The sequence below is a fragment of the Monopterus albus genome, unplaced genomic scaffold (genome assembly GCF_001952655.1).
Source record: "Monopterus albus unplaced genomic scaffold, M_albus_1.0 scaffold63.1, whole genome shotgun sequence".
NCBI classification, from domain to species: domain Eukaryota; kingdom Metazoa; phylum Chordata; class Actinopteri; order Synbranchiformes; family Synbranchidae; genus Monopterus; species Monopterus albus.
This window is the reverse complement of record NW_018127943.1, coordinates 2,716,387-2,726,197: the sequence shown is the minus strand read 5'-3', so window position 1 is coordinate 2,726,197 and position 9,811 is coordinate 2,716,387. Positions and strand designations below refer to the sequence as shown.

Here is a 9,811-nt window from a genome sequence, read left to right as displayed (position 1 = left end):
GGATCAGCTTCCACAGGGGATTGGCTACTGTGCTGACAGGTCACACATACATATACACACAGGTGCAGAGAGAGGGGGGGAGGAGTGAAATGAATGGATTAGTGCACGCATTTAAAAATGTTTTAATATTTGGGTTTGTATCAAGTCTTTTCAAGTCAAAGGGCTCAAGTCCGAGTGAAGTCACAAGTCATTGGTGTTAAAGTCCAAGTCGAGTTGCAAGTCTTTTTACATTTTTTCAAGTCGAGTCTAAAGTCATCAAATGAATGACTCGAGTCCGACTCGAGTCCAAGTCATGTGACTCGAGTCCACACCTCTGCTTTACACCCTCGTTATGTTTAAACTCACACACATCCAATCTATTCTAAGTAACACAGCCATGATCAATAGTTCGATCAGGTCATGCTAAGGGGAGAGGATTTCTAAAAGAGGTAAGTGCGCTAAATGAAATTAGCTGGAAGCTGTGGTGGTGATGCTAAAGTCATGGGACTGTGGTGTCGTTCGTTTATAGCCTAACAATAGCTTTTTAATTCTGGCAATCATATTTGGGCTTCAGGAAAAACCCCTCTGACTTTTTGTCAGGGGAAACGTGGTGATGACAACTTCCAGGTTGGCCTACAAAAATAGGTCATCCTTACAGCACTCTATATGCAATTAGAAAATAAAATGCACATTTAAAAAGTAGACGTTATAGCTTAGATTTTAAGGGTGTAACTAATAAAATGTGTGTGAATTGAAAATGAATCAAATTAAATTAATGAAATGAAATTCTATTATTCAGAAGGCAAGTTTTCTCATCCTGTGACCCTGGACTAATGTATGTTTGAATTCTAAATTGCTTTGCACATATAGTCATCCCACTGTTCACTCCTGAGCAGATAGGTGATTCATGATTGTTGTCCGACAACAGCCCTGCGTTATGTTACCCTCTCTCCCTGCAGCACCGTCTCCACAGCTGTGGTTTCGGCTGATCAATGTGTGTTCTTACCAACTCAATCTCCTTCTAATTAAGATATTTCATCGTGTACTCCCCAAGGATTTCACCGAAAGGTCAATCTGACAGTTCTCACATTTAAGCCTCAGAGCATTCACAAAAGTCTTGTTCATCACTGCAACAATGATCCAGGTCCAATATTTCCATGTGACAAAAATGTCAGCGACTGATGACAAAGGGTTTTTTGGGAAGCGTGTGATGTTGGCCAGCACCTCACTCAACCAGATCCAGTTCCATCAGATTCACTCACTGGCGTAATTGCCTCATGTTTCATCGCAGCTTTCCGATGGGACAAATGATCGCTATAAAACACAAGGAAACAAATTAACCACCGGTGTCAAGATTTTAATGCTTCCAATTAGTCAACACTTTGGGGAATGTGCATTATTAAGAACGATGGCGTGTCACTTCCAGCCTGTAAATTCCACCTAGTTTGCAGCAATCAAAATAAATGTGTCCAACAGTACACTTGGCCTATAGACACTTGTCCTACAGGGCTGATATTACTGTAAATAATGTTGCTTAACTACACTGTACATCATATGAGAGTTGGGTATTCAGTCAGACTGACATCGTCACCCTAAACCCACACAAACACATATCTGCATGCCAACAGAATTACCCAGGCTTATCCTGTTTTCATGCTGAAATATCCAGACAAGCATATATTTTAGGAAAACTTTTCTCAGTTCTGTCTCCAACTTGCTTCTGTCCTCTGAAGTGTTTCCCGTTAATAAACCAACTCAGAAACCAAGCCAAACAAATATAAAATATTCCACATCTTAAATTTTTATGACTCTTGACTTCCTCTATGCTACAGTACTGTTAGAACTGGGAGATCTGATGTGTGTGCACAGCAGCTGCTGACTGGTTTGTTCCCAGATTACATCTGTTGGAACATTAGTCTTTTGGCCCCATCTCTTTTGTCAGCAGTATCTGATTCCAGATGGAGACAGTAACCAATCAGTTACTGTTAGTAGGCTTTCCAGAGGTTGTGAAGTCTGCCAGGACTGCTTCTGTTTGTATAGATAAAAACATCCTGACCTCCTTTGTGACACTGAATACTTTTCACGGCAAGCATTGTCACTTAAAGTTTAAAAACACATCCTAACAAAACCCATCAAGCTGAGAATTTGATCAGATGAAGGTGAGTCAGGAGGATCTCTAACGTTCTGACATCTACACCAAAACGGAATGTTGATCCATGCAACATTTAACTCTCACCACAAATGCTAGACGTTGAATGAAAATGTTGAGACTCAGTTGTTGGCCAATTCAGTAGAGCTACTAGAATATTAAAAGAACATCATTATAAAAGAAGGAAAACAATTAAAGCCTGTAACAGTGGATAAAAAAAACAAAATATCACAACCTTACAAGAACCAATTATAAAACAACAAAGACAGAAACAAATTAAAATAAAATAACCTGAAGACATTAACTAAATGAGCAGCCAGAGTTAAATAACAAGCTCAAACCAAGGTGAAAAACAATCATATGCATACAATAAACAGGAGTAAGGCAAATAGAATACATTAACTCACTTTAAAGAATAAACTTTTTTAAAAATATCTCAGGCCATTGCTGTGCCGCATTGCACTGGGATGCAACAAATCATTAGCGCACACTTCTGAGGCATACTGGATCTGTGCTAGCAAAACATAAGGAATAAAAACTGTTGGTTGCTGCAGATAAACAGTACACACCACATGGCTATTATCCAAATGCCTCTGCTCCACACAGCATTAGCTAGCCTCTGAGGTCTGGGAACGGCTGAACTGCACAGGATCCGATTGAAACTGCCAATTGATTGCTGAGAAATACGTTCTCCCAGATGTTGTCTTAAAGCTGAGCCCCACACCTTGTGTACCTCTAACCAACAGCCACCTTTAACAGCTCCCCTATTTCTCTCTTGCACCCTACCCTGGCACATGCTGTAGGTAACAGAGGGCAGATAAGGACTCTGCCTGCTCTCCCCAGCTTGTATTGATAAACTGGCTTGCCTACTTGTTGTGTCACATAGGGATCTTAGAGGGCAGGGTGCTGCTCTAACTCGTTCACCCTCCTGACACCCACAGCCCCATCCCAAGCCTCTCCTGCCCCACCTACCTCTGCTTCCTCAGCTAAAATGCCTTGAGGGAACAGAGGAAGGGCAGAGCAGACAGACAGTAAGCAAGTGTGTGTGGAGATAAGGTGGATGTGTGTCTGCATGCTTGTATGTGAGGGTGTGTTTGAGGCACATTCATAGTGTGAGAACTTGTGTTTATGTCTCAGAGCGGTGGCATGTTAGTGTGTGAGCAGGAGACATAGTGTGTCAGATATAAGTGAAACCACGGAGAGACCGAAGCAGAGGGAGAGACATAAAAGCACGCCTGCACCGCAGCAGAAGGTGCGCGGCTGTGTGTGAATGATGGACACTTGTGTCACTCATCACTTTTCTGCTCACGGCCGTGATTAATTATTCACCGGGGTTGTGCTGCAGAGAAGAACTGAGGGGCTCTGGGATAAAGGCACTAGAGGAGGAAGATGAAATTATAAAATCCTAATGATGGAACTCTGGCTGAATGGTAATTTCTTAAATTGATTTTGTAGAGGTGCCCAGACAGAGCCGGCATGGAGATACATCGAGATAGGGAGAAACAGAGGGTTCCTCTTTTACTCTCCTCTCTCTCTTTCACTTTCTCTCTTTGGACTTGTTCCAGCCCTCTTCACCTCTGGCCTCATCTTCCTTTTTATCCCACACTTAAGTTTCATCACCACACATCTGCCCTTTTGTTTCAGTCCCTTCTAGTTAACCTCAACTTCTCACCTCTACCCATATTTTCTGTGTCACTACAGTGTTATTACCTTGCTGTTCTCTCATTTTAATCTTCATTCCTATATGTACAGGACCTAAAACTTGATCCTTTTTGAGGTGAACTAGATTAAAAACATGAACAAATTTGTAGTGCTGCTTATATTAAGATTTTCTCTCTGTTTCTGGCTTTGTTTTGTGCCTCTCAAATAAAGGCAAAATGTTGTAAAATTATATTCAAAAAGATATATGTACTAGTATGAATAGAATAACGCGGAGAAGTCATTCATATGCTGTGTTTTAGGTGTAATACAGAGTGGATACATATTCTTACACCATTCAATCTTTATGCCAAGCTAGGTTAATCAGCACCTTACCTCAGCTCCTGAGCTTAAGTTTATAATGTTTTCACTGACATAAAGGTTATTTGATAGAGTTTTGGCATGGTGAAATGTAATAAAATACCAAAATAGATAGGTGTACTACATACGCAACTTGATCTGGATGTTAAAATTTAAATCAAATTGCACCCAAGCTATCTGACCAGTCGATAGCTGGATACATTACTGAGGGAAAATAATGTAACAAGTGAAACACTAGACGCTCCTCCACTCCTGCTGCAGCTCCATAACATATGGGGATTTGAGTGTAATGAAAGTCTTTTCAACAATTGCCACCAAGAAACACATTTGAAGAAGTTAAGTTTGCTCTTGAGACCGGAGTAGTCATGTTGAATTTGTTTACAACAGATGTTGCATCTTTTCTCTTAATATCCATATAGCTGGAGTCACCACCTAACAGTTATTAACAAACAATTTGGGATCACTTCAGTATCTATTTGTGAGTGGAGTTGGATGTGATAGCCAAGCATGGTAACACCACTAGTATGTTAGATGGTTCAACTGCACATCTGAAGTAAATGCATCTCAGTAGCTACTAGTGAGTTGCCATTGAGCCAGGCACTTACCCTCCAACTGCTGCAGTGGAGTAACTAAGCTGATTTGAATGAAAAGATCAGTGGACGCTGAATTTATGTGAATAAAAAAACATTTTCACTTCACTCTCTTTCCTTATAGCCCACTTTTATGTAGTTTCACACCACCTCCACAAACACAGTATATTCAGACTGCACAAGCAGTCATACACCTCTCTGATCTTCCCTCTCCTTATGTCATTTCTCCATATCTATCTTCTTTATTGTCCTCCATGACCACCACACTATCCTGGCCAGACCTGGTACCATGTTATTTATGCAGCGGGCTGCAGAGGAGCGTGAAAGGCATGGTGATTGACAGCGATAAGGCCTCTAATTAGAAGAAGTGATTGGGGGCTCTGGAGGGGGCTTAGTTTCCTGGCAGGCAGAGACAGAGACATCCAGGGCTCCCAACCTCTGTGCAGCTAGACACACATCTGCTATCACCGATCAGCTCAGTGTCCCTGGAACAGGGAGACATTCTGCCGCACAGTGCCAGTCAATGTCATTCATTGTCCCTTTTACTTCCATTGTACAAACCCAACCACCACCCCACCTGATGGACTGGGGAGATACTAATAGTGCCATGCAGACATAAACGCACACAATATAAGACAGCATGATGAATATTCATACATGGATTTAGGCTCGCCTGGAGGATGACAGAGAGAGGCAGATAGGCAAATACACATTCATGCTTATACAGTTTGCAGTGCACAGATATCTTCAGTCATGGCTGAATACACTCATGCAGAGAGTCAGGGTGTATCCAAATGCATCTTATAAGATGTGCATGTATAAATGCATACACACATACAGGCATCAGCAGGGGATGTGTTTGAATAAATGGGATAAATCATACAAAGAACTGACACACACCCTTCTACTGTTTGTACTGTATACATTTAGCATACCATTAGCATGCACAAACCTGATTGAGTACTTACTGCAGGATTTAAAATTACTGTATGAAAATACAATCAGTCTGCAGAGATTTTACAGTCCAGGCAAAATGTCACATCATCTCAGCACCAAGTTTTATGTCTCTACTCTGTGTGGCTGACACAGACCAGTAGCCACTAGCATGTTCCAAATGGAATAATAGCACATTATGACACACAAAAACATACAGTACATCACAGGAGTCTTTTGCAGCTGTTGTGTGTTGTCAGACTGAGCCAATTTATTGGCTGATATGTCTGTAGTCTAATTCCAAATATGAGGAAGCCGTCATTTGAATCATCTACACCGAGGGAACAGAAGGCTAAGGGATATTTAACATGATGAATAAGCTCAAGCTGTACAACTTGTGCTATCTGCTGAAGTCTTAAATCGAGAGTACTAGCCAGGGGGGAGACGGGGAAAACTGTGGGTGGAGCAAGACCAAGTCAGTGCAAGCCTTTTAATAAGAGAGAAAAGGTTTAGATGGTCGAAGTGGAAAAAACTGCAGGAGTGAGACACAGAGGTACATTTACATATAGTGTCCAACTAAAGGGATTTCTCAACTGAGACATCCAGTGAAAGGCAAATGAGTCTAGGACCAAGCATAATCCATGTCTGTGAAACCAGCCACGAGTGTTTTCTTTCCTGGGAGCCAGGTCGTTATTATAGTCCTGCCCTTCAAATATCACACCCCAGTCTCAGTCAGGAGACCAGTCACTTCAGCAACCAAGGAATTTGGCTTTGACATGCTCTGTTAAACAGGCTGTGCTCATCAGCTCCTTGGTCTCCTCTGTGCATTACTCTTCTAAGTTATTATTTGAAAAAACAACAAAAAACTATGGCATGTTTTGTAGGTTCTGATTCCAAGCACTTGTTCTTCTTCCTCTCTTGCTACATAGGTATGAGCAGCATGAACTTGGCCCTGAATAAGTGACCTTGCAAGAGAGGTATGTGCTATGAATGCTCAGAATAATAGAAAGCAGGACAAGATTGTTAAAACTGTGTGAGGGTGAGGAAGGCAGAGTCATACACCCTTAGCATAGGTCAAACAGGCTGTGTGAAAGAAACCGGGACAGTGAAGACACAGGAGGTAGAGTGGGAAAGAGGAGAAACAGATCTGTAAGCTCACTCAAGGAGAGAAATGGGAGAATTGGAGCAATTCCCCCTCGTGGATACTCAACGTTTACGACCAGATTGAGGGACTAAAGCGAGAAGAAAAAAGATGAGTACATGTATTCTTTATGCCTGTGTTTGTCACTCATTGATTTCTCTCATTCTTGCAGTTTTAGAGTTGTGCACCTCTCTTTAGCATTTTGAGCCAAGTTGCTCCTCTACCGCCAGCTGTCCTGACACATAAGTCACCAGTTCCAGGCCAGGCAGAACTGAAGTGTTGTAAGGAATAATGCTAAGTGATCCAGGCCAACCACCTGGGAACATACAGCTACTGTAGCTTGCACTTAATGTCACCAAACGTATTTATTCCCTATTTTAGCAGCATAGCAGCTAAGGGCATTTTCACTGTGTTTAGTTTTAAGTCTTGTAACAACCAATAATTCTGAACCAAGAGCTTGGAAGGTCAAAAGATCTGACAGGTATCTACAACCCAAATCATTTAATGATTTATGGACAAGCAATAGTGTTATAAAAAGGATTTTCTGAGCGACTGGTAGCCATTGCAATGATCTGAGAACTGGATTTCTATGCTGTTTGTTTTGTTTTTTGTTTTTTTTGTTTGTCCTTGTTATAACCCTGGCGGCAGCATTTTGAATAAGCTGAAGCTGTCTGATCGCTGTCCGGGTTTGTTATAGATTTAATGTGACTACTAAAATATGGGTCTGAATCCAGGATAAGGTTCCAGCTTGATTTTACTCTTGAGGGACAGACGGTTTAAGTAAGCACAGACTTCATGGCTAAGATACAAGTATGGTTAGGCAGATACAATACTTGAAGGTCAAGGTTAGATAAAAAATTTACATTAACATTAATTACAGTTTCATGCATGAAACTTCGATGTGTTATTTGCCTATTCACCACCTCAAACTCCACAACTTTGCGTTCCACCTCGTTACATTAAAGACACAACTCTTCCTGCTTTGGCACTGAACACTGATGCTTTTACCCGAATAAATACAGGAAATCATCCAATATGGGCACAACATATAGGGTCTCTGGCAGGCCTGGCCCCAACCAATTTGGCAGGCAAGATTTCAGGTGGCACCCAGTTGCATTGCAGTAAATTCCACTGCTAGTGTATATACTCATAAGAAACGTAATAGCTTTGTCTTGGACATTCTTTTATTTAAATAAAGCAATTGCACATTCAAAATACTTAGAAAGAATTAAAGAAACAAATACAAAAAAATGAACTGAACATATGAAATACAATATAAATAGCTTACATAAAGTACCTATTAATACTCCCAAAATAAAAAGTGTAAACAAGTGACATTAACTTAAAAATACAATATAAATACGGCACTGTGCAAAATAAGATATTAAAGAAACGAGCAGGCACAAAAAAACACAAGGATTTAAATAAAAATAAAAAGGTGATCTTACAAAGACCTCTAGTGGTGTTTTTGGTACTGCCGTAACTTAAAAACTACACCATCACCTCCTCAATCTCACATAACCTGCTACAGCTTTACTCTCCTGGTTTTTCTTGCAGCAAAGTCATCTACAACATCATCATATGACAACTGATTTGAGACCACATGGTTTATGCTTATAATGGCAAGTCCACTGAGACGTTCTGCTTCTGATTGTTGCCACAGAAGTGATGCCATATCCTCAAAGAAACCTGTGTACATGCATTTAGTCTACAAATTATGAATTATATCCTGCCGAATCAGAATTTTTAATTATTTAAATTGATTTAATAAGTAATTATTCAATACCTTCCTAGACTGATTATTTAGGAAATCAAAAATTTGCAAGAAAATATTCTGTATGCTGTGCCCTGCACCCATTACTTTTGTTGTACCTATGTTTTTTTTGTTTAGCATCTGTCTGTGTCAACCCAGTTAACTCTATGTCATATAAACAGTGAGTGCATATCAAGCAAAGAACACTTTTATATACAGTAGGCTTAAGCACTTGCCATATTACCATAAGACCTTCCTGCCTCTGTGAATGTCTCATTATTTTATTTGGGGAGCTCTAGCATGTGTTGCTATTAGCAGGCTTTTTTTGTGTGTTGCCCTAATCTGCCTCCTACTCCTCTTCTCTTGTCAAGATGCATTTAATGTTTCTATCTTTCGGTGTTGTGATAATTTAAAGCTTGTTTGCGATATGCCGAGTCACTGGAGTATCATGGAATCTGTGACTGAGGCAGAGTGAAAGCTGAGTATTTATCAATGGCCTTTAACAGCAGGGGAGAGATGAACTGCTGGATTTTCCCCTGCTCTCATTTCTTTTCCCGCTCTCTTCCTCTCTGCCCCCACCCACATTCACTTTGCAGCATCCCATTGTACGTGACATCCAGCCTCAATGTGAAAATCCACAGATGGCTAATTTTGTTTACATGGTTAGTGTAGATGTGTGTGTGTGTGTACTTCTATCTGTGCATGACAAAAGACAGTGGGTGAGGGAGAGCTAAGGAGCAGGGAAAAATTTATGACCGCTGTATCCTATAATTAGCAAAAGCTAAATTGCGTGTCAGTGTAGGAGGCAGTTAAATAGGGCTCTGCTTCTGTCAGAGAACATTACAAAGCTCAACAAGAACCACAGGAGCAGGCTCACTGTATTTCAGCTGACTCCCTCTCTGAACTGAAAAACAGGTTTGCTAAAATAGAAGCTCATGGCCTGAATCATTTTAGACCCACTTTGGCAAGAACAAACTGCCAATAACTTTTTGATGAATTGCTCATTCTCAATTACTCATTGGCTTTTATTCAGTTCATAAAGACAACAGCGCAGCCCCAAGGCAGAATCACATTTGAAAACAGCTCATTCTGAAGAAAAGACAGCAAATTGCTGTTTTAATCTTGTTTCTCCCCTATATACACTGTTACCTTTGAATATGCAAGATAGCCTGAGGTGTATGTGTGTGTTATACATCAGCATAGCATTTCCACACATGGAGGCCATTCTTTTTTGAAGGGCTGATTGA

General features: G+C 40.7%; 1 protein-coding gene and 1 long non-coding RNA gene across 3 annotated transcripts in view; one reads left to right on the top strand and one right to left on the bottom strand.

The window, feature by feature from the left end:
- LOC109962379 (uncharacterized) overlaps positions 1–9,811 on the bottom strand; it is a 97,998-nt gene that overhangs the window by 72,173 nt on the left and 16,014 nt on the right. The gene's annotated exons all lie outside the window — the stretch shown is intronic.
- Positions 1–9,811, top strand: part of tmem121ab (transmembrane protein 121Ab) — a 36,872-nt gene that overhangs the window by 13,188 nt on the left and 13,873 nt on the right. Inside the window, exon 1 of one of the 2 annotated variants that reach the window (XM_020604057.1) lies at positions 6,624–6,647. The exons of the other annotated variant lie outside the window; for it this stretch is intronic. The gene's annotated coding sequence lies outside the window, so the exon portion shown is untranslated. Of the gene's footprint in view, positions 1–6,623; positions 6,648–9,811 lie in introns of those variants that run through there. 2 annotated transcript variants of the gene reach the window in all.